Below are 23,725 nucleotides of genomic sequence, written 5' to 3'. Positions count from 1 at the left end.
GCCAACAAAGCCTTTTGTTCTTTAAGTGTTTGCGGTGGAGAAAAAAAATAGCATCACACTTTGATTCCAGTGATTTGGGGTCTGGATGTCATTTACATTGAGCTGCTGTCACTATATTTGCGATAGAAGTTAAAGTCAGCGTATGCACACACCCCGGAGTTCACACATTGGCTCGCCCCTGGGGTAGAGCCGGGCTGTTGATCTGGCTGCCTGCCACTGTTGCCATGATCAACATCGGCTGCAGTTTGTACCGCTGTTGTCATGGTAATGACCATTTATTTGCAGGGGGCACTCTAGTCTCCAATATTTCCGGGAAACACAAAGACAGAGAAAGTGAAGGTGAGACAAAGAGAGAATGGGAGTAGCCAGACAGACAATCTGTTCAAAGGGCAGGTAGATAAATCAGTGTCATATCGCTCATATTCATCTGTGGACCAACAGCAACACTAACAAACAGGCCTAGAAAATTTACTCATCATCAGTACCACTGAATCTTTTTTTAATATATTTAATAAGACAAACCAAACTTGATGGGTCAGTACCAAATTTACCGCATAAATGTGTGAATTGAACAAACATGCTGAAGAGCATCATTGATGTTAAAATGTAAAGCCTGTTGGTCCTGGCCAAGCATCAGCATGTGTCCAGTTAGGATGGACAGTTAATGACAGTTAGCTGTTTTTTAAATACCATGGCTGCAAAAACAAGTCTGGTTTCTCAGCAGTCTGAGGGAACATTGTCTTCAGCTCTCTAAACGTATGACCTCAGTAAACACTTTACTGGTGAGTGCTCAGTTGCAAGTTTGGGGTTGTAACTAAGATGAATGTTGTAAATTATGGCACGGTATGGTTTAAAGTGGGAGCTCCTTATGATTGACAAGTCACTTCTTTATAGTTGTACAGTGTCCCCTGGTTTCACTGTGAAAACCCTCAGATCAAGGTTTTAAAAACTGGACCTCACAAACTAATAGGTAATTTGCCATCTTTTGTTTACAGTATATGCAGGAACTGAAACTGAAAAAGACTGAATGTCACATCCTTACAATTGTTTGAGTGGCACTGCCACTCAGTTTGATAGATTTATGTCTATTTCCTATACTGCAAAGATTCTCTGATAATAATAAGTCGAAATTTAAAATGAAGTTTGTTAACATGCAGCTGTGCATAAGGTCTATATTAGACTAAGACTGATCTCGATGTCAGTCATTTGGAGCAACTCTGCTCAAAAGTCTTATGAACACGACTGGGTAAGTTAACTTTTAGGGGGCCTTAGCTCCCTAAATAATCAACGTATTATCCCATATCATATTCAATCCTTTTCATCTTTGCAAACCTCAGTTTAACAGTATACAAATTAAGGTGTTACCTTTAAACGCAGCCTAAGACATTGTAGAGTCTAAGAACGACTGAAAGAGCCCAGTTTTCAATATCATACACTGGCTTTAGAGTTGTGCTAACTTCATTTTTTAAACCTGAGGCAAAGGTTTAGCTGAGCTGACCAGAAGTTTTCAAAGAAGGTCAAATAAAAAATATGTTGTAAATCAGATCAGTGGAGAAACATGCTCAGCGTTGTTTCAGTCTCACAACCACATAAAGTCAGTCCATTTTACTTTATGCAGTTTAAGTAGCTTTATTTAGTACAGACATAAACACTGCATCACACTGCACTTCAGCCATCAGCAGCCATCCTGTTCGAGCTGTGTGACATAGATTCTGTTCAATTCTTCCATTGGTGTGAATAAGTTCTTTTACAAAGTGAATATTTTCTATTTTCTCACCTGTTTCTCTTTTTGCTCTTTCTCCTTTAGCTGTGTCGCTCCTTTCCCCCGCTCTCTCTGCTGTCTCTAAAGATAAACGTTAGAGATGGACCGATCCGATATTACGTATCGGTATCGGTCCGATACTGACCTAAATTACTGGATCGGATATCAGAGAAAAATAAAAAATGTAATCCGATCCATTAAATATCACGAAAGCACCTCACAAAACTTGCAACATGCCGTAACTCACCTCAGAACGTTAGCACGTCGGAGCAGTATGCATCACGTGATAGAGCGGCTGTGGCATGCCGACCTGTCGGTGGTCTGGATAGCATGTGGAGCTTCGCTAGCAACCCGGCATTTCATCTCCGACAAAGTTATCCCGAGAGAAGTAAAGCAAGTGTGTAAGTCCATCTCTGAATGTTTGTAAAGCATTCCTGCGTTAAGCTTAACAAGCGACTGCCTCTTCTTGCTGCTACTTCAATCATGAAACTGCTTAACGATCAGCTGATCAGCTTTTCTGTCTCTAGTTTGCTTTTGGCCCACTTTGCACCAGAAAGAGGAAACCAGCGGCTGAACAACAGCAGCACGTTTAAGCTTGATCAGCTGTTGTTAGAATTTATTTAATATAACTTTCTACACCAGGATCTTTTTCTACAGCTGACGCTGGTAACTGTGCAGGGGCGGATCTAGCAAAGTTTAGCCAGGGGGGCCGATAGGGCATTAACAGGGAAAAGGGGGCACAAAGACATACTTTTCTTTCTTATTCTCATTTAAAATGTCTAGCTTTTAATAAATAATTATCTGACACCCAAAGTTTTAATTTGATGTAAAATGAATAGAAGTCCATTACTGTATATAGTGACTATTAAGTCTAATATATACCCTAGTAAGCTATAGTACTTTTTCCTTCGGGAAGGTACCATCTGTGCAGTCTGCAATTTTGTTGAAGAAAGATGTTGAATCTATTTAATATTTCTTGAAAAATAATTGATTTCTGTGCATTTTTTTTCACACGGCATCAAATTAAGGTTGATTACGTCGATTAAGCATCATGAGGTGGAGCGTGAGGGGTGGTTCCCTATTTTTTATTTATTTATTTTTGTTGTTGCTGGGAGTTGGAACCCTATTAGTTAGGTTGCTTAATATTTATGCCAAGTACTCTTTAAAATACCAGAATAGGGAGGATGGTGTAGGTTTAAGTTTATTAGATTGATCAGTATTGCTGAACTATGAAATATTTTTTTTTGCATACAGGTATAACAGAATAGCTTTAGTGTAGTTGTTGTTTTAAACTTGAGTATGAACTTATACAAAATGCAGCAAGATATTTAAAAAACAGTTTTGTTGATTAAAAAACACTATATCGGATTCATATCGGTATCGGCAGATATCCAAATTTATGATATCGGTATCGGTATCGGACATAAAAAAGTGGTATGGTGCCATCTCTAATAAACGTTACAGTGAAACTGAATTTACAACCCAACAAAACACTGACTGTTTCTCTTTAATGACTTTATCACAATATTCTAATGGTATAAGGGCTGCTGCTGGACACTGTAACATCCTTTTAACTTGTACTTTTAACAAGCAATGAAGTCAAACTCAACCACGGCAATGACCCTGTGTTATCAGACTTTTCATTTGCTAATGTTTTCCATGGAATTATCTCTTCGTCTTCTTTCTACCACAAGGACACCCTTATTTGTTAATGATAAGCCACGCTGTTGAAGCACACAGCAACTTCGTGTTGTGTGAATGCACCCTGACATCAGGAAACTTGTTTTTGTTATAACCTCTTCTGGTTCCAGTCAACTCGTTACAAAATCCAACATTAAAAAATAGTTATTATTATAACTATTCTAACTATTACGATGGTTACTTTTGGGCCACTATCATGCTTGAAAAAAAGAGTGTAAACTCCTCAATGGGCTCTTACATTGTGCTATGTATGATATTTTAATAATACCCTGGTGATATGTAGTGTCAGGGGGGTTGCTTCATCTTTTATAAAGAAATTCAGATCCTTTAATACCTGATTTCTTTTCATGAGCTCCATAGAAAACCTCCAGCTTTTGCCAGGCTTTAATGAAGAAGATGTTTTATTAAACGGCGAGAGGCTTCAGTGTAACCTCCTCTGCTGATAATGAAATATCTGAATCCTTTTTAAAATGACGGTACACGCAGTGTGGGGATGATTCCTGCTCTGGATGCAGAAATGACTGCCGTCCACAGACACACATCCACTTGTCTTGAAGGAAGGCACTTTCTTGGTGTCCCTATAATACACGGCCCCCCGTCGCCCTTCCCACCACCTCCTCTCTCACTCCCCTGTTTCCCTGTCAGGCAGGGAGACGTGCCGCACGGAGCCGCGCCGAGTGTCTGTCGCCTCATATTGAATTTCAGCGCGACAGCAGTCGGCTTTCTCTCCAGAAGATCGGGTTTAAAGATCGTTCGCCGCCTCTCGCTCTCCTCTCTCTCTCGACGCTCTCTCCTCCTTCCCATCGCTACTTGCCCCCTCTCTCCTCCCGTCCACAGACCCGCACTTGGGCTGGAAGTTTCCCCAGAGCAGAGCCGCTCCACCGTCCTCGGTGCGCCCGGAGAGTCGGAGAAATGAAGCTTCACTAAGAGAAGAAAGAAGAGAGGAAGGGGCTAACAAGGCGAAAGGAATAAATCATTGAGAAGAGTCACCACCGAAGACGTCCAAGGTAAAAATGTGGCTTTTAAACATTTATTTATTTATCACTTTTTACAGTAAACAGAACCCTGCAGTAGCTTCTGACTGAGCTGTACACAGCACATGGACTTTTTTAAAAGTCTTGCAACAGAGTTTGTGGAGCATCTCCTCATATGCTGAATGTTACAGTTATGTGTGTTAAGTCAGCGGGACTTAGAGCTGTGCATGATGTTGGTTAATCTAACCTACTTAAAGACGTTTCAGCGCCACCTTTCTTTAACAACAACTTTATCAGTGGCTAACAGGTCAGGCACATTTGTTATATTATTATATAATATAGCTAATAGCTCTTGGCTATTAGAATAAAAAAAAACAGCAGCTGATAATTGGCTGTTTTATTATAATAATAGCAACATACATACATACATATACATACTACAAATTAAAATGTAAAAATTACACTGAAACAGTAACTCTTTATTAAACTCCCATATGAAATGTTATACATGATGAAAACTGAAGCTACGTTTTTCACAGCAGACATTCTGACTTGTCAAACACACTTACAGCAAATAGCATCACTAACTGCTACACCAGGCTGCAGTAATTGCTGGAACATCTTAATTGCCTTTCTGACCACCTCTTGCTTTTCCTGCTATCACAGGTCACAATGAAGAGGCAGGCTAGAGAAATAAGAGAACTATTACAGTGCAATTTAACTTGTGTTGTACCTGCTGCAGGTGTTTGTTGTTGTTTTTTGCACAGTTAATGTAGTGATTGGATTGCAGAATATTTCACACGAGGGTGTGGAGAATTTCTTTGGGAATGGCTGTGATAAACCTGCAGCATCACAGGTCATAGATATTTCACTTTGTCATAAGCCAGAAGCTACAACTTGTAATTTGTAAACACAAGTCTTAATACAAAAAACGAGGTAGCAAATGTGTATTAGTTTATCAATTAGAAAATCAATGAATCCGAAACAATAAGATCAAAATGGACTGATTCACTCGTCTCACATATTCTGATATTTTCTTCCTGTCCCAGGTATTTGTGATAGTAAACTGAATATCCTTACATGTATGATGAACGAGGCAAAAATAATTTTAGACTAAACAAGACAACTATATTGGGCATTATTTAATTTTGACCATGATGGGCAGGCAAATGTCCTACCACTTGGGCGGTGGGGGTAAGGGGTGGGGCAAAGCACTGATAAATGTTTTCATAACCACTAAGTTTATATTTCCTGGAATATGTCTTATTGTGTAGTGCCACTGCTAAGACAGTTTCTCCAATAGTAGTTTTTCCCTTGTTCCCAGGAGCATGTGTGTGATAGTGCTAATTTTTATAAGAATGGCTGTCTAATAGTTTTTTCAGCCATGAAAATTCTTTCTGCGCCAAAGTAGCTGCAACACTAAAGGGAATGTAGGTCATGTGCAGTAGCTCCAGCTTCTATTAGTATAGGCATTGTACCTTTAAAGTGACTATATTAGCAGTTATGTAGCACCTGGAGACCATGAGATGTTGATGACGCTTCAGGTGACGACATAATGACATCCGTACTATCCGTACGTCATTACCATGGCTACCAGTACACATGAGGACACGGTTTAGTGACAGGATAGTAAATACATTAGATTTCATTTTAGATTGCTGCTGTATCCGGAGCTGATGCTTTTTATTTCAAAAACAGTCCAACCAAAAAGTTGTGGGCAACCCTTAAGCAGCCCACTAGTTCCTGCAGTGGAAAATAGTCTTTTGACTCACAGCTGAGTGTGTTCATTTCCCTGTAACTGACAAAGAGCCAAATTGAGCTTGAAATGTTGTTGGGTTCATTTTCTTTTTGAAGGAGGCATTTTAAAATGGAAAGGGTTTTCTGATGTGCCATTTGTACTTTTTTGTTAGATTGATTGTGTGATTGATTTATTTTCAACAAAACCCTTTAAAAATCCATTAGAAAAATGTTTAAAATTGTCCAATAGTTGGGCAGTTTTTAAGATTTTTAGGCATCACTCTTAGTTTTCTCCATTATGACTAGATTTACTTATTGCTCCATTTTATATCATGTGTGACCTGCCAATACATTGTTTTTCTTTCTAAGAATTATAACCTGCAAAAATAAAGTTTCCTTAATCAGATCTCATGAAATTACAGAAAATATGTTGGAAAAAGGTCATTAATTTGCACTAAATATGCATTTAAATTAGCCAGGATTTAATCACGTTTGTTTAGTGATTGGTTTTGTTTGCAACAAAAAAGCCAAAAAATCTGTTAAAAGTATCAAATCACAATTCTTTGAATGTGGGTAGACTTCCTGTCCTGACATAAATGCATTAGGAGAAACAGTGATGTTACCGGAGAGATCACCTATTTCATTCTTGAATTCCTTTTATCCATTTTTTTAAGTTCTTAGAAACCTCCTCCAGAAAACTTTTTATATATACACTTATATTCGGTGGCATTATCTACACTTTGCTAGCAGCTGTGTCAAATTTTCAAGTATATTTTTGCATATTATTTATCTTTTTTTTGCATATTATTTATTTCCTCTTTACTAAAAAACTTGATGCGACTGACTGTGAGGTAGCAGAAGAAAGCTTTTTTCCCTCTGGGTGGGCATTCCATAAAAAAGCAGCTTTTGGCTGCTCTTTTATTCACGAGGAGTTACCACAGTGCAGAGTGGCACGTTTGACTTGGCAGACTTTTTACACCAGATGCCCATCCTGACACAGCTCTCCCAGGGATTTGTGTACCCTCCTGTTCTTAAACCAGGGATTTTTTTCTTTGCATGTTAGGCACACTGAGTGGGAATTTCATCCTCCAAGTTAATCCAGCTTTAGTTTGACAATTTTTAACAATAAATGGTACTACACAATATCTGCAGAAACAGTTTAAGGACTGGGGAACATTTCAAAGTTTCATTCTTTTAAAATTCTTAAAAAATCTCAGCCAGATAGGCATTTTTTTTTCCAGAAATAAGGATTCACGTTACTTGTGTGCTGTTAAAGGAAGCTGTGCCAGGATTTCATGAAACCATATCATTTAAGTCCCCCTGTATCTCTCATAAGTGACTTCCAATCTGAGCAACCAAGGTTTGGCATTTACTGTTGGCTAATTTACCTAAATGTCAGGTGTAAGCATATAGGTGGGTGGACCGCCTCATTTACCTAGAGATGTTTAATTAATGTGTGACGGTTGTACTGCTTGCACCTGCTGCCTTCTTTCTGTGCTACAGTATGTATTTCAGGCATCATGCCACAGGTTTTTGAAAAGGAATATTAATTTCTGTAGCTTTCAATTTCCTCCCACAGCCTGTTTTTGTTTCCTGGACACAAGAGAAACCGATCCATGCTCAGATCCACTACTTAGATCACTGATCTGAAAAGGCTTGTTGGTTCTCTTAGATGTTGTCAGTGGTCTGAAAAGTCTTTCTTCAGCTCTATTCTTGTCTTCTATTTTATGTCATACAATTAGAAATTACAAATTTAAAGGTCTGTTTCAAGAGTAACTGTATATTAAAAGTTACATACACTGTATTTTCCGCACTATAAGGCGCACTTAAAATCCTTTAATTTTCTCAAAAATCGTCAGTGCGCCTTATGTATGAATTTTGGTTGTGCTCAGTGTTGCCAACTCCTCAGTAAGGAAAATCGCTATTGGCTGTCCTAAAAGTCGCTAGAAATTTCTTTTAGTAATTATTGTTTTTTAATGTCACAATTCCAACCCTGCTCCTTTATCTGGGCTTGGACCGGCAAAAGTGACCCGAAATAGGCACTCTGGTGAGGTTACTTTGTGTGTGTGTGTGTTTATAAGTAGTTTTAAACCTTGTGATCCACAAAACAGCATAACAGTAAAAGAAGAACTGACTGCGTTACAGTCAGTGCGGGAGCAGCAGCTTCGCTCATGTGCCATTCATTTGCACTTTGGACGCATAGGGGTGAACGTCTCCTGCCCTGATAGCAGCTGGGGGAGGACTATCCTCCGCCCGTGAGTGCTTTGGCACGGGTGAGGTGCCCACCGCAGCACCGCTGCTTGTTGAGAGTAAGAGCGATAGGCGTTTTCACGTCAAAAAGTCGTCATAAATAAGTCTCCAATAACACCAGAAAAAGTCGCCAGATTTGTCGCTAGTCGCTTTTTAGAAAAAAGGTTGCTAAGGGGCTCTGAAAACTCGCTAAATATAGCGACAAAGTCGCTAAATTGGCAACACTGGTTGTGCTTACTGACCTCGAACCAATTTTATGTGGTACACAAATCTGTCAAAAATGTTTTAGCCCGACTTTGGTAAGCTACGAAGCTGCACTGCTTGATGAATTGTCAGAGCATTACGGCTACCGTAGTCAGGAGCCTTGCTGAGTAATCTGGGTCCAAAACTCCATCTCCTTCAGGTCCCAAAGTCAAATGATCACTGCGGCATCACTGAGAGCTAAAAACAAAAAAAATGATCGATGTTGCTGCTTTACCAGGTGCAACAATTAAGTTTAACATCCAGGCATCCATGAAAACAGAATTTATTACATTTAACAGAGTTAGAAGTTAGCAGGAAGTTAGCTCGCTAGCTTCCACCTAAACATGATATAGCATGTTCTGACAGAGATTTCTGAAAAAAACGTACAGCTCTGCTATCACTTCCAACATAAATGACTCCAGATCATTACAGACTACAGGACCACCAAACCCTCCCCCGCATCCTCTGATGTCTCCTTCCTCAACGAGCTCAACAACCTTTATGCTCGTTTTGAGCGAGGGAATCCAACAACCACAACCAAAGCAGACGTGACGCCAGACCACCAACCTCTGACTCTCTCCCCCACCGATGTAAGAGCGGTGCTGAGCAGGATCAATGTCCACAAGGCTGCAGGTCCTGATGGCATCCCCGGGCGTGTTCTCAGAGCGTGTTCTGGGGAGCTTGCAGGAGTGCTCACAGACATATTCAATCTGTCCTTGGCCCACGCTGTGGTACTGGCCTGCTTCAAATCCACCTCCATCGTCCTGATGCCCAAAAACTCCAACCCATCTAGCCTCAATGACTACCGCCCAGTAGCACTCACCCCCATCATCACAAAGTGCTTAGAGCAGCTGGTCCTAGCACACTTCAAATCCTGTCTGCCCCCCACCCTGGACCCCCACCAATTCGCATACCGCCAGAACAGGAGCACAGAGGATGCAGTCTCCATCGCACTGCACTCTGTCCTCTCACACCTGGACAACAACAACACCTACACCAGAATGCTGTTTATAGACTTCAGTTCAGCATTCAATACAATCCACCCCTCACAACTCATCAGGAAGCTGACAGACCTGGGCATCAGTTCCCTCATCTGCAAATGGTTACTGGACTTCCTGACCAACCGCCCCCAACATGTCCGGCTGGATAACCGCTGCTCATCTACAATCACGATGAACACCGGTGTACCACAAGGCTGTGTGATGAGCCCTTTCCTCTACTCCCTCTTCACCCACGACTGCAGACCTGCTGATGGTTCCAACACCATCATTAAGTTTGCAGATGTCACCACGGTGATTGGCCTCATCAGTGACAACGATGAGGCCGCCTACAGGGAGGAGGTGGATCGTCTGGCTGAGTGGTGCGACACAAACAACCTGCTGCTTAACACTGAGAAGACCAAGGAGCTCATCGTGGACTACAGGAGCAATGCTGACCCACATCCACCCATCTACATTAAGGGGACGGCTGTGGAGCGTGTGAGCAGCTTCAAGTTCCTGGGAGTCCACATCTCCGAGGATCTCACCTGGACGACCAACTGCTCCAAGCTGGTCAAGAAGGCTCTTCTTGTTGAGGACTCTGAGGAAGAACCACCTGTCCTCAGACATCCTGGTGAACTTCTATCGCTGCACCATCGAGAGCATCCTGACCAACTGTATAACAGTCTGGTACGGGAACTGCTCTGCCTCAGACCGGAAGGCGTTGCAGAGGGTCGTGAAAACTGCCCAGCGCATCGCCGGAGCACCACTTCCTGCCATAAAAGACATCTACAGGAAGCTGTGTCTGAAAAGGGCTGGGAAAATCATCAAAGACCCCAGTCACCCATCACATGGACTCTTCCCCCTCCTGCCCTCTGGGAGGCGCTACAGGAGCCTCCGGACTAAGACCACCAGGTACCGGAACAGCTTCTTCCCCACAGCTGTCAGACTCCTGAACTCTGCCTCCTGACATCTGACCCACGTTAACACATGGACTGGACATACACTGATCGTGGCTCAAGAGTTGGGAGTTCGCCTTGTAATCGGAAGGTTGCCAGTTCGAGCCCCGGCTTGGACAGTCTCGGTCGTTGTGTCCTTGGGCAAGACACTTCACCCGTTGCCTACTGGTGGTGGTCAGAGGGCCCGGTGGCGCCAGTGTCCGGCAGCCTCGCCTCTGTCAGTGCGCCCCAGGGTGGCTGTGGCTACAATGTAGCTTGCCATCACCAGTGTGTGAATGTGTGCGTGAATGGGTGGATGACTGGATATGTAAAGCGCTTTGGGGTCCTTAGGGACTAGTAAAGCGCTATATAAATACAGGCCATTTACCATTTACCATTTACACACACCCACAACCACCTGCACACACACACACACAATGGACAACTGTACCCTCAAACACACAATAATAACATGGACTGAACCACCACTCACAACCACTAGCACTTTATACAGCCTCTGTAGAAATTATCCACATATCTCACTTATCTTAACTGCACTACTGTATAGCTCTGTGTAAATAATCATTCTGTACAATACGATAATTTTTAATTCTACAACTGTTTATAACCTGCATAGTTCACATTTCTGTATAACTGTATATCTCAGATTTCTGTATAGTTTTTTTTTTTATTTATAGCCTGTTCATAGCCTGTACATAGCTTGTACTCACTACAGCCTGTACATACTTATAGTTATAGCATATTCATAACATACTTCATACCGTGTACATTATAACATACACTCACATATCTATATTATTGCTAATATATATTGTAATATATCTATATCATGGCTAAAGCACTTCTGGATGGATGCAAACTGCATTTCGTTGCCTTGTACCTGTGACATGTGCAATGACAATAAAGTTGAATTCTATTCTAACTCTATTATAAAACTGGTTTATTGTCTGACTTACAAATTATTAGTCTATGAGTGTTCTGCGTCCCAGAGTATCTCAATGGCTTCAAAAAGCACTGTTACTGTAAAAAGATATGGTAAATGTTAAACCTAATTACTGCCTCTTTATATGCTGTAAAACTCTTCTTCTTCGCTATGGTTTTCAGGAAGTACTGTTTACAGTGTAATTATTTCCTTCCTTTCAGAATCTGGTATCAGTCTTTTGATGTAAGTGCATACAACTCCCATTAACTACATTCAATTTTCCAACTCTGAAGTCAATGCAACAAAGATGAAAAATGTCTTGAATTTTTTGGTGCATTGCATATGCATTCACAGCGGTCGTACAGATATTGTATTATGATGTGCACATATAGTATTCCAATTCAGTTCAGTTTTATTCATATAACAAATCAAATCACGACACCAGGCTCCTCAGTAACATGTGAAAGAACCATGCAACCCATCCTCACGCTGGTTACATACTGCTGTGGGATGGCTACCCCTTCTTTATTTTGCACTCCACCACTCTACCTGGGCCATGGCTAATGCTAGCAGAGGAGACCTGAGGACCTCAGTATACCATTAATCGGTATTACCGACAGGTGGAGATTTAGAATTGCCATTGGTTGCCGTCTTGATATCTCGCTCCACAGAGATTGTGTCCAATGATTACAAGCCTTGTGTCTCCAGTGAGAGAGATGCTGCCCCACACCATCACAATGCCTCCACTGAAAGCTGTTACCCTATCATTGCAGCTGTCATCATAGTGTTCTCCAAGTCTTTGTGGGAATCCAACTGCCGTATGCAGCTGGACTCATCGCTGAACATAACAATCCATAAATAATAATAATAATAATGCATTTTATTTGAGGGCGCCTTTCAGAAACCCAAGGTCACCTTACAAAAAACAAAATCAATAAAAGGAACAGTAGTCATAAAATACATAAAATAAGTTAAAATTACAAAACAGAGCTTGGCAACAGATAAAATCAGCATTAAAGCGAATAAGCCAGTTTAAACAGATGTGTTTTGAGCTGTGTCTTAAATACGGAGAAGGAGTCAATATTTCTTAGTGCAGGAGGAAGAGAGTTCCAGAGCCGAGGAGCAGAGCGACTGAAAGCTCTGTTCCCCATAGTAATAAGGTGTGAGGATGGAACAGTAAGATGAATAGCAGATGATGATCTGAGAGGGCGGGAAACAGTGGTGATATGGAGCAGGTCACACAAATATGAAGGAGCAGATTTATGGATACACTTGTATGTAAGAAGTAAGATTTTAAAATTTATCCTGGCTTCTACGGGCAACCAGTGAAGCTTCTGAAGAACTGGGGTAATATGAGCACTTAACGGAGTGCAAGTTATGACCCAAGCTGCAGAATTTTGTCACATGTTCAGGTTCCATGTCCATGCTGTGAACACCAGCACAAACAGCCTGATACTGAAACATAATCATGACAGGCCTCCTGGCAGCCCTATGATACCGGAGATTGGCTGTGTGCAGTCTCTTCCTGGTTGTCTGGGTTAGAGAGCCGTCGGCCATATTGTCCTGCAAACCTTGATTTAAAATCTGTAGAAGACTGCCTACAGTAGTACTATACTGTACACTGGGACGTGGCCTGTTTCTGACATTTCCTCTTAAATGTAACTTGGCCTTCAGTTTGCAGGTAGTACCATGGCTCACTCCAAATAATGCTGCAGCCCGGAGTTGCAGAACACCAGCCTGAAGTTGCTCTATGGCAATACAGACCAGTCGATCATGGTATGCTTGGTCAAACACACCTATTGACCACTTTAGCAAGGTCTATGCTCACAGGTGGTGAAAACCAGGTGCCTTGTTATCAGCACCGCAGTACCAGAAGCTCAAAACAAGAGTCGATAGAAGAATAGGCTGCAGTAGTTTTTTCATGGGTGCAACCAACATACTGAACTCCCAAAAAATATTTTCTTTACAAATGTGGCACCATTTAAGGAGCAATAAAGACATTTTCCAATAGAAAGCTTTATTGGCAAGAAGCATTGTTACAACAAATTTCTTTTATAGTTTATAGTTCATATATATATATATATATATATTAAATATGGTATTAAATGTGCAATAATGTTGGGTAATAAATGCTAAGGAGAGCATCAGATTTAATCAGAAATTAAAAGAAAACTCACCACTGACAGCATCCGATAGTTCGAACTGTATTGCAAAAGTCAAATTGTATTACTATAGCACAAAGAGAAAGATTATAATTTATTTCAAGCAGTACTTTGAGACAGCGGGGAAGAAAACTACATTTTAACAAGAATAAATAGAACTAGAGTCAGGGAAGGTAGCCATCTGGCTTATCCGGAACAGAGAAGTGCAAACACTCGGGTTGGTGAGTCTAGAAGCTGCAGATCAGAAGCCTTTAGGTGCAGGGCCAGGGATGCACGGAGAGAGACCACAGAGAGGAAAAAGCACAAAATAAAGGGGGATGATAAATAGAATAACAAGCTTGGGATTCATCTACGAAATTACACGCAACTTTAATAGCTTTGGTTTTAAACGTTGGTTAAACCTTATTTTAACATTAAGCCTAACCTCTAGCATAGGTAATATTATGTGCATTTATGTACATGTGCACTTGAATGGAGGAAGCAAGCCAACCAATTTTGCATATGGTTTGTTCCTAAGCAAATATTTAAATTGCCAGGTATGCCAGTAACTTGATAATCAGCTCTGTGCTCTGCTGTGGATGAACTCTAACGGTGCTGGTTGTCCCTGCAGCCTTGGTAAGCTCAGCACATGAAGCAATTCTAGGTCCGTTGCAGATTCTGATTGGAGTGAACCTCCAGATCATGAAGGTTCACCTCATATCTCCTGAACTAAACAAGTACAGACATTGCCAGTTGAAGTCCAGATCTCAAGGACCACAAACAGACACCTGGCTGGGAAATACTGGGGCTGGGTGGTTAACTGTGACTTTACTGCAGAGTTATACATCTACTTCAGGTGAAAAAATAAGGAAATAGACCCTCTAACATTTTAAAAATGTGAATGTTATATTTTTATTACTGTAACCAGCTTTATTTTGATAAAAAAAATTTAATAAACTAAAATATACAGGTTAAAGATGATCAAATATTGACCAAATATGTTCAATATCTAGACGAGAGCATTGAGTGCTAAGGTAACAGGTGACACTAACCAAGTGTTCCAGTGGCAGGTGGGTCAAACACTGGCCTTACACATTGTTTATGCCTTAACATTTATAGTCAACATCCTGTGTTGTTTATGTTTTGTTTAAATATTTAAAAGAAATACATCACTGTCTCTTGTATTTCAATTAAAATAAAGATCTGAGATTGGGTTTTTATGACTCCTGACTTTGGAAATGGCTGCTCAACAAGTTCCCGGTGTACTCCTCCTCCTCCTCCTCCCATTAGCTGTTATGTTTCTTGGATTCTTTCCAGGCACATTGAGCCATGTTTTGGAGACACTGGGAATTTGAATATTGGGGTTTTAGTGTGTGTGTTTTTTTTAAGATAGTGTTAATAATCAGCTGACTAATTCAAAATTTAACAAACCCTAAAGTCTTTTCCTAAGACAAAAGACTGAGGAACCTTCAATTAAATTTAGTTGCCTCAAGGTGCTTCATATTGTAACGTAAAGAACACACAGCGATACAAAGACAACAAAGAAAAACACCAACCCTCATATGACACCCTATGAGTAAGTACTTTGGCAACAGTGGGAAGGAAAAACTCCCTTTTAGAAAGAAGACAGGACAAAGACGTGCTGTGGAAGAGAGCCAGAGGTGAATAATACTTAATAATTAAAGCAGAGAAGTGCATATGTGCTTTAAGCCTGTGCATCTAAAGTGTGAAACCTGCAGCATTTGGAAAAGCACACTAGTATTAGATGTGTTTTGTATGATGCATCTTTTGAATGGACAGATCTGCTGTAGAAAAAAAGACACTATTATCTGCACTTACAATTGCCTCAGTAAACCAAGGTTTAATGCAGCCACAGGAGATGCTGCCATTCTGAAGGAGTTTACAAGCCAGATTTATGAGCTCTGTAGCTTGACTGAAATAAAAGAGATTTTTTTCTTCCTCACTTTAAGGGTTCTTGAGTCATTCTGGGAAATGTGAAGCCAGAAGAGAAATCCACATCTGCCTTACCATAATAAAGATAAATATAAGACTATTAGACAGAAACTAAATGGAAAACCTGAGCTGCCAGTAAGAAGTCGCCCTCATGTCTCTGGAGAGTGCTGCCCTTTCCTGCTCCTCATTTAGCTCTTCTCTGACACAGAGCCGAGGGAGGGGAGGGGACAACAGGAAATGTTTGTGTGTGAGAGAGAACGAGAGAGAGCAAACTTTGAACTTGTCTTCAGACGTGATCAAAGTTAAACTTTGATGTCAGGGTCCAAACCCTCTATCAGCCCTGAAGGAGTCGCTCATCACTCTTATTAGAAATGTACGCCGTAGGGTCGCTAGCCAAAAGTCTTTGTAATGTCTGATTGACTGCTTGAGTGAATAGAGCAGGCTACTCTCTGTCCTTCTTCATGCACGCTCTGTCTAGGCAGCATCCTTGCCCCAAACCAATCTGAGGTAGTGAGAATGTGTCTGACACAAACCATCTCCTGTTGCATGGCTACATGTGTGAAAGGGCAACTCTGGACAGAGACAGGATGGGATTCTCCTGACGCTGTGAGACGTGTGCTGTTGCAGAGTTTTTAGCTTGTGATATAAAGTGCTTTGAGTTGATTGTCCTTGTGATTCGGTAGCATACAAATAATGTTACGCCCCTCTGCAGCCCCTAATCTCTTTGCAGCGGCAGTGCAAGAGTATTCAGCTGTTGCTAATTGATCACACCTGGTGAGGTGTGGATAAAGGCGTACCTGAGGCAGGCTTTCGGGGAAGCACACCAGCTATTTTAGCTAACCCCCTATATAATTTAAAATAAAACCTCATCTCTGTGAAATTCTGGTATTAGTCTCCATATTTGTGTTGCAACTCTTGAGCCGGGTCGTAACAGTAAATAAGTAAATGCATTGAACTGAACTGATGTCCATGTATAAAAGCAGTTTAAGAGAGGCATACAGCAAATGAGGATAACTATGAAAGTGAGAGATTGTATAGATATGGAGAAGATGGGAGGGAGGAGGTGGTTGACAATCTGTCGTGCTTCAAAACTTTCTCATTCCCTTCCTGTCCCCTCACTCCCCCCAGTTTTTATTTTACTTCTCTCTCTCTCTCTATCTCTTCGCCCACCCGGCGTGCTTGTTGCCCTCTCCTGCTGTGACTCGCATCTGTTGGGGAAAAGGCTGATCTTTAGTCTTGGCAGGGAATCACCAGCATGCCCACTGCCGCTTCAGACTGGTACTTGTGACGCAGCGGATTGCACTGGAGGATTGATATTGGGTCTATATTTCATGCTTCTTACCTGCATACATTATCCCAAAAAACTTTGACTACAGTGCCCACTTTTAGATCCTTTCATAATTTCCCGTTGTACAAACACTTATAGTTATTTTGGTAATGTGGGAATGTTTGGGCTTGAGGCCCCAGTCACACAGGTGACCAGTTAGTGACCTCCTGGTAACCACCAGTCACTAGGATAAAATGTGTATTCCCTGACCAGTTGTGGGTGCAGGCAGTCGTTGTGAAGTCAGTTGCTAATAAGGGAAAATTGATCATTCCCCGAGTGCTCGGTGATGTTGTTGAGTGGTTACTGAGATTGAAACCTCCAGTTTCATTGCAATTTCAGAATTAAATAGAAATAATAAATCCTATCCTATTCTTACTCACATTACTTGGCCCACTTAAGGATGTTTTTTGCTTTACTGAGTAACTGCTGTGTGTTTCTCATCATGGACTTAGTGATCAGGTGCTCCTTTGTCCTCCATCTGCTTTCTTCTTCTTTGGTATTAACTCCGATGTCAGCCTTTTTCTTTCTTGTAAGGTGAACCACAGTTTATGTTTAAGTGGATACACCACTTTCTGTTTGTTTGGAAAGGTGTGGCCATTTTGGTTTAATCCTTTGACACTTCAGTTTCTTTAGTGAAATTCTTTTTTTTCTTTAGCTGTCAGGCTGCTCTCTTAGGACATTATCACTCATTTCTCAGTGATCCACCTCAGCATAAACACACGACCTACATGGAGAAACAGGCATGTCAGTATGCAGAAGGAATGGATTACTTTGATTACTTTAATACTCTTCCATCTTCTTTAAAAAGCTTAAAAACGATGTGCCACCAAAATGAAAACGGGTTTGCAGCATACACGTTGCAAGTAGGACCAGTAGAGATGTAAACACACTGTGATGTTTGTATTTTTACCAGTCGTCATTTGCTAACCTTTTCTTTCTGCTGCAAATATAACCATCACTGATGTTTGCCACTGCATTATGTTGTGGGTTTGTGATGGACCGAGTTGAAAAACAGGAGGAGTCCCAGGAATTATACAGACTAGTTAGAAAAAAGGAATGAAAGAGTTCAGAGAGTTTACAGAGTACAGCATTGAAACAGTGCTTCCTCGTTCTTCACCAAGACAATCCTGGAGTGGCTTTAAGACTCTTCCTGTACTTTCATAGAACATCTGTGTGATGGATGTGCAGATGCTCCCCGTGCTACATGACAGAGCTTGAATGTCTTTTTTTTTTTTAAATCCATTTGGTAATAAATACAGAGCATGTGTTGTGCAAAAACTAAACCTTGATAGGAAGTTTGATTATATAGCAGAACCAGCTGATCAACCAATAACAAGTACAAACCGGGATCATGTTTAACTGTTGTAGTGACTCATCACATCACATCATCTTTGATCCTCAGCTGCTTACTTGTTTGTTTTGCCCCGTTTCTCCTCCCCACCCTTCCTTAGAGATTTGACTGTGTGCAAAGGCAGTTGCATCAACAGCAACTTTACTGTGTAATCGTATTCTACTGAAACATACAATAACTGCTAAATGCATTTACTCTACAAGAATATAATAAATTATTTACAGCCTCTAATTCTAGGTCCAAACCTTACAGGAGATATTGGAAGTAACTGTGTTTCAGGTTATTGTGTCGTATAATTTTGTTTATAAATGGGCCTTTTCTGCAACTTTAAAACAGACTCTGCATTATTCAACCAATCAAATCTTGCATTTGTCATTTGAATGACATCCTCAAGAATGAAGTGGTAGAGGCAGAATTAGTAATATTTTATGACATTGTAAATTTCCTAGCGCAGCACAGAGATGCACACGGAACATAAAATAAACAACAAGCAGGAAACAAATTTCACAAAGGACTACCCCTCCCCCACCCACTCTTTTTTCACTTCAGGGACACTAGTGGGGAGGAAAACTGTTGTAGGTGGATGAGTTGATGTGATTAATGCTGATGCTGTGTGTTTACCATGTTGCGTAATCATAAATGGAATTTGCATGTAACAAGCAATTCGTATCACTCAGTGTAGAAGTCTTAAAGACGACAACCCATGAGACAAACGATATTCACTGTACGACATGTGAAAGTTTGCAGAATACATAGACCCCATATGAAATATGATATGAGGTTTTTTGTAAATGTGAATATTTAAAGCTGATAATATTTAACCATAGACGTGTATAGAATACTCCAGTGATTTAATTTCCTGTTGAAACCTCTGACGTCTTTCATTCTAGCACCTTAAATAATAATATAAATGAGAATTCAGTTGGTTTCAGTGCAATGTTTTCATGGTCATTATATCTCATTATCCAACCACTCACTAACCTTGCAATTGTGTTTATGCAGGATGGTGCTTATTCTCTCTGTTCATCTCACAGCCTTTAAATCTGTGTCATTTATCTCACGCAGTTTCATTGATTGCCCCCAACCCCCCATCCCCATCTCCCTGCCTGTGACTGATTGGACACTTTTTACTCACTTTTCTCTGAGCTGCTGCTGATTTCAGCCTCCATTTTCCTCGACATTTTTTTTAACCTTATGCTTTTTTGCTGTTATTTCAACAAACATTGACATGGGATGCTCGATAAGAGTGTTTTCCCAGTATAGAAGTTTCATTGTGACCGCGATGAGTTGCTTTTCTTTTTAAATTGGACTCATTTAAGTGTGGACCCAGATGGCTACTAATACAAAGGAGATGAGCATATACAGTCTGTTAGGCAGATGACAATATGAGTGCTTTGAGATAAAAAGTGGGACACTGAAAAATAAAAATGTCTGAGTGAGTGCGTGTGTGTGTGTGTGTATGTGTTTGTGCGTTTGCGTGCTTGTGTGTGGGAGGTGGGGTTCCAAGTTTTTGAGTGAGCAAACAAATTACCAGCCAAGTGAACAAATTTGGCAAAGAAAACTGAGAATCAGGGCACAAATTCAGGCAGAGCAGACACTAAATCAAAGAGACATACAGAGAGAAACGGAAGGTCCTGCTTCGAAATCACAGTCCTCTGACCTGCTGCCTTTCACATTGCAGTAGATGCTGCTTCTGATTAGATGGCAGAAATGAAAAGTGGCAGAACTCAAAGAGGATAACCTTGACCCGTGAAGGTGGTAACCTTCTCAAGAGAAAGTCAACACTCAATAAAGCCCTGAAAATGTGCTAGAAGATGGAGCTTTGAGTTTCAATCTCTGCTTGGGCCGGTATCACTGCGTTTGTTCCTACAGGTTATGCTAACTGTGGTGTATAATTCCAGCACTTGGAAACCAACAATATTAGAAATAGATGATCATATAGGGACTCTCTGAACTGCTGACCTATAAAGAGCGTTGGGGGAGCTAATGAAAAAAGTCATATATCATACATTATGTATATATGTTAATTCATAACTGACAGGAGAAAGCGATTTGTTACACTGCTCGTTACTTTACATTGTTACTCTGTAAAATGACCTAAAACTCAGTGTCACATAGTTACCAGTTAACAATATAAACTTGAGGCTACAGTTCCACAGATTAACACAAATCCCACACACGCACAATCTTTCTTTTACTGTTTTTTGTATGAATACAAACGCAAAACAATATTGAAATTCAGTCCAAAGAGACTTCAAAGAAACGTTGATTCGTCTTTACAAACATAAATATGTTGAAATTAAGGCTGTAAGACTGACTGCTTATCCCTCTTTTTGTTACCTGTTGAAGGTTTGGCTCAGGCTGTTGGGCTTTGGTTGGCATACACTTACACATTATTATCAGTATTAGTAATGATTCAATGCAGAGAGATGTATGATCACATAGTGAGTGATGAAGGTGACTGGAAAGGAAAAACTCAATGCATCATGCGAATCCCCCAGCAGCCTACACCTACTGCATCATACCTAAGGGAGGATTCAGGGTCACCTGATCCAGCCCTAACTATGTGCTTTAGCATGAGCAACCAGAGATGTTACCTTTAACTAATTTTTGCTACCTCTCATTTTATGGGGGGTTTAGCCATTTTGAGTTAAGGCAGTTTTTAATTTAGAGATTATTAAAATGAAACTAAATTTTACTGATATTTTTTTTTGTTGGTGGGGGGGTTATAGTCAAGATTGTTCGTTCTGTACCTCTCAGTACACTGACCCACTTTTAGCCTTTACAGGACATATAAATAATTCATTTCCTATATGTCCCCACTGTATCTATGTATGTCTGTATGTAGTACAGTGGTTGGAAATATTCACAGGAAAGATCCATGAGAAGGATGGCTTCCACATTCACTTAAAAGAGGTATCAGCTGCATAGAATCGAGGCCTTTGTTCTTTTATGCTGTTTTGTTGCTTACAGATCATTCAGTTGGTTTTTGTTGTATTTTCATGACATTTTTACATAAAATGGGGGCAAGTATTCTGAAATAACTTGTTGCACATTGTATGAAATTAGCAGTTGCTAGTCTACTTAACTGTTACTTGCTATGACAAATACAATGACTGACTTGTCTGCAGAAACTGGACAAATCTCTCTACAATTAAAATGAAAAGATTGATTTTCAAAAAAACTGAAAATGAAATTTTATACCCTTAGTTTTTTGCGCTAATCAAAGTCCAGGATGATTTTTGTACTGGCTTCGTATTAGCATGTTGGTTTAGTGGAGAATGGCATTTACTGTATTCAAAACACTTTAAACTGCATACCAGAGTTGGCCATGCTTTAATACAGTATTTTTTCTATATGCTTTAAGGACTTTATGTAATATTAACATAACACCCATGTCTTTGGACTGTGGGAGGAATCCAGAGTAACCACAATTCTAACCAGTGCTAACCGCTGCACCACTGTGTTGCAGGAGACTGGAGAATATATTGAATTTTAGCAATATATCAAAATGATTTCATCACAGGTATAGATTATGACAGTGTTATTTATATCAATATAGTTTTAACATTTAAAAGCTTGGGCACAGCCACCAAACCCCTGACTGATGAAATACAAATTCTTCAACAAAGCCGTGCCAGTGTTGCATTTACAGTTACAAATGATCTTCTTATGGCCTCTGACAGTGGACTCATCTCTGTGCTTGTCCTGCTAGACCTCAGTGCAGCGTTCGATACTGTTGACCATAATATCCTATTAGAACTATTAGAGCACGCTGTAGGTATTACAGGTACTGCACTGCAGTGGTTTGTATCATATCTATCTAATAGACTCCAGTTTGTGCATGTAAATGGAGAGTCCTCTTCACACACTGAGGTCAATCATGGTGTTCCACAGGGTTCAGTGCTAGGACCAATTCTGTTTACACTATACATGCTTCCCTTAGGCAGCATCATTAGAAGACATAGCATACATTTTCACTGCTATGCAGATGACACCCAGCTCTATCTGTCCATGAAGCCAGATAACACACACCAATGAGTTAAACTGCAGGAATGTCTTAAAGACATAAAGACCTGGATGGCCGCGAACTTTCTGCTTCTAAATTCAGATAAAACTGAGGTTATTGTACTCGGCCCTGAAAATCTTTCGGTATGCTTAGTCTGGATAGCTTTGCTTTGGTCTCCAGTAACACTGTAAATAATCTTGGAGTAATTTTTTGTCCCTTAGTATAAACTTCTTTAAGAACTGCTTTTTTCATTTGTTCAATATCTCTAAAGTTAGTCAGGAGACAGACACGTTCTTAGCTTTTATGATCAGGTTAAAAACTTTAGTTTTTGACAAAGCATATGGTGAGAATCTGAATCCTCCTTTAGTTACGCTGCAATATTCCTAGACTGCTGGGGGCCTGCCGTGATGCAATGTTTGAGTGTTTCCTCTTCACTCACCTTTTTTTCTGCATTTAATCATTAGTTGATATTAATATCTGACCCTCTCTTTTACAGTGTGTCTTTGTCCTGTCTTCCTTCCCTGACCTCCAACTAGTTGTGGCACATGGCCACCCCTCCCTGAGCCTGGTACTGCTAGAGAGGTTCTTCCTGTTAAAAGGGACTGTTTCCTTCTCACTGTCAACAAAGCACTTACTCATAAGGGGTCATATGATTGTTGAGTTGTGTTATTGTATTATTGTATGCCTTGCAGTATAAAGGACCTTGTGGGAACTGCTGCTGTGATTTAGTGTCATATTAACAAAACTAAATTATTGAATTAGAAATTGAGTTGAACCTCAGTGAGCTTTCTACTATGAGCGCCATGTGAAGTCTGGTTTAGTGTAATAGCTTAAATTTCTTGTTAGAAAGAGCTGTCTGGTGTCAGGGTTTTTTTTGGTTCAGATCACCCACTCCTACTGTGTGGAAAGATTTGTGTTCACAGCATTTGCTCATTCTTTTGTGACTGGCCACAATCATGTTTTGGTCCTTATCCACAATCAATCAATCAAGCAAGCAAGTATACTGTGTTACTTTCTGACATGTTATACTGTAGGTTGTAACACTAAGTGTATTTTTATTAGCACAGGCTTGTATTGCCTAAGAACAGTAAAAATAAGCTGCTACTCTGACAGAAGACAGAATCAGGCAACACGTGGGTACGTTTAGTACACCGACTCATACTGTAGGCTGTAGGGATTCATTAGTCAGTATTTTTCCTTTTCTGTTAACTGATGAACTCACTGTAGCTGTTAATCACTCCATTCCATAAATAAACCACTGACGAAAAAGTGTCTTGTTTTGTGGTCCATCGATGAGAAACATGTTTGTTTATGAGCACAGACAGGAAGGCTTGTGTCACAAAGATAATTACAAACACTAACAACATATATTTTCAATTTATATTGTAATTTTTCAATTCAATTTCATTTATATAACGC

The 23,725-nt window shown here is 40.4% G+C and overlaps 1 protein-coding gene across 1 annotated transcript in view; it reads left to right on the top strand.

The window, feature by feature from the left end:
* Positions 1-4,137: 4,137 nt before the first annotated feature.
* shank2b (SH3 and multiple ankyrin repeat domains 2b) overlaps positions 4,138-23,725 on the top strand; it is a 334,629-nt gene continuing 315,041 nt past the window's right edge. Inside the window, exon 1 of the mRNA XM_026194263.2 lies at positions 4,138-4,470. The gene's annotated coding sequence lies outside the window, so the exon portion shown is untranslated. The remainder of the gene's footprint in view (positions 4,471-23,725) is intronic.

Source organism: Astatotilapia calliptera, chromosome 1 (assembly GCF_964374335.1).
Source record: "Astatotilapia calliptera chromosome 1, fAstCal68.1, whole genome shotgun sequence".
Taxonomy (NCBI): Eukaryota; Metazoa; Chordata; class Actinopteri; order Cichliformes; family Cichlidae; genus Astatotilapia; species Astatotilapia calliptera.
Note: the sequence above shows the minus strand (reverse complement) of the source record. Positions and strands in the feature narration are given on the sequence as shown.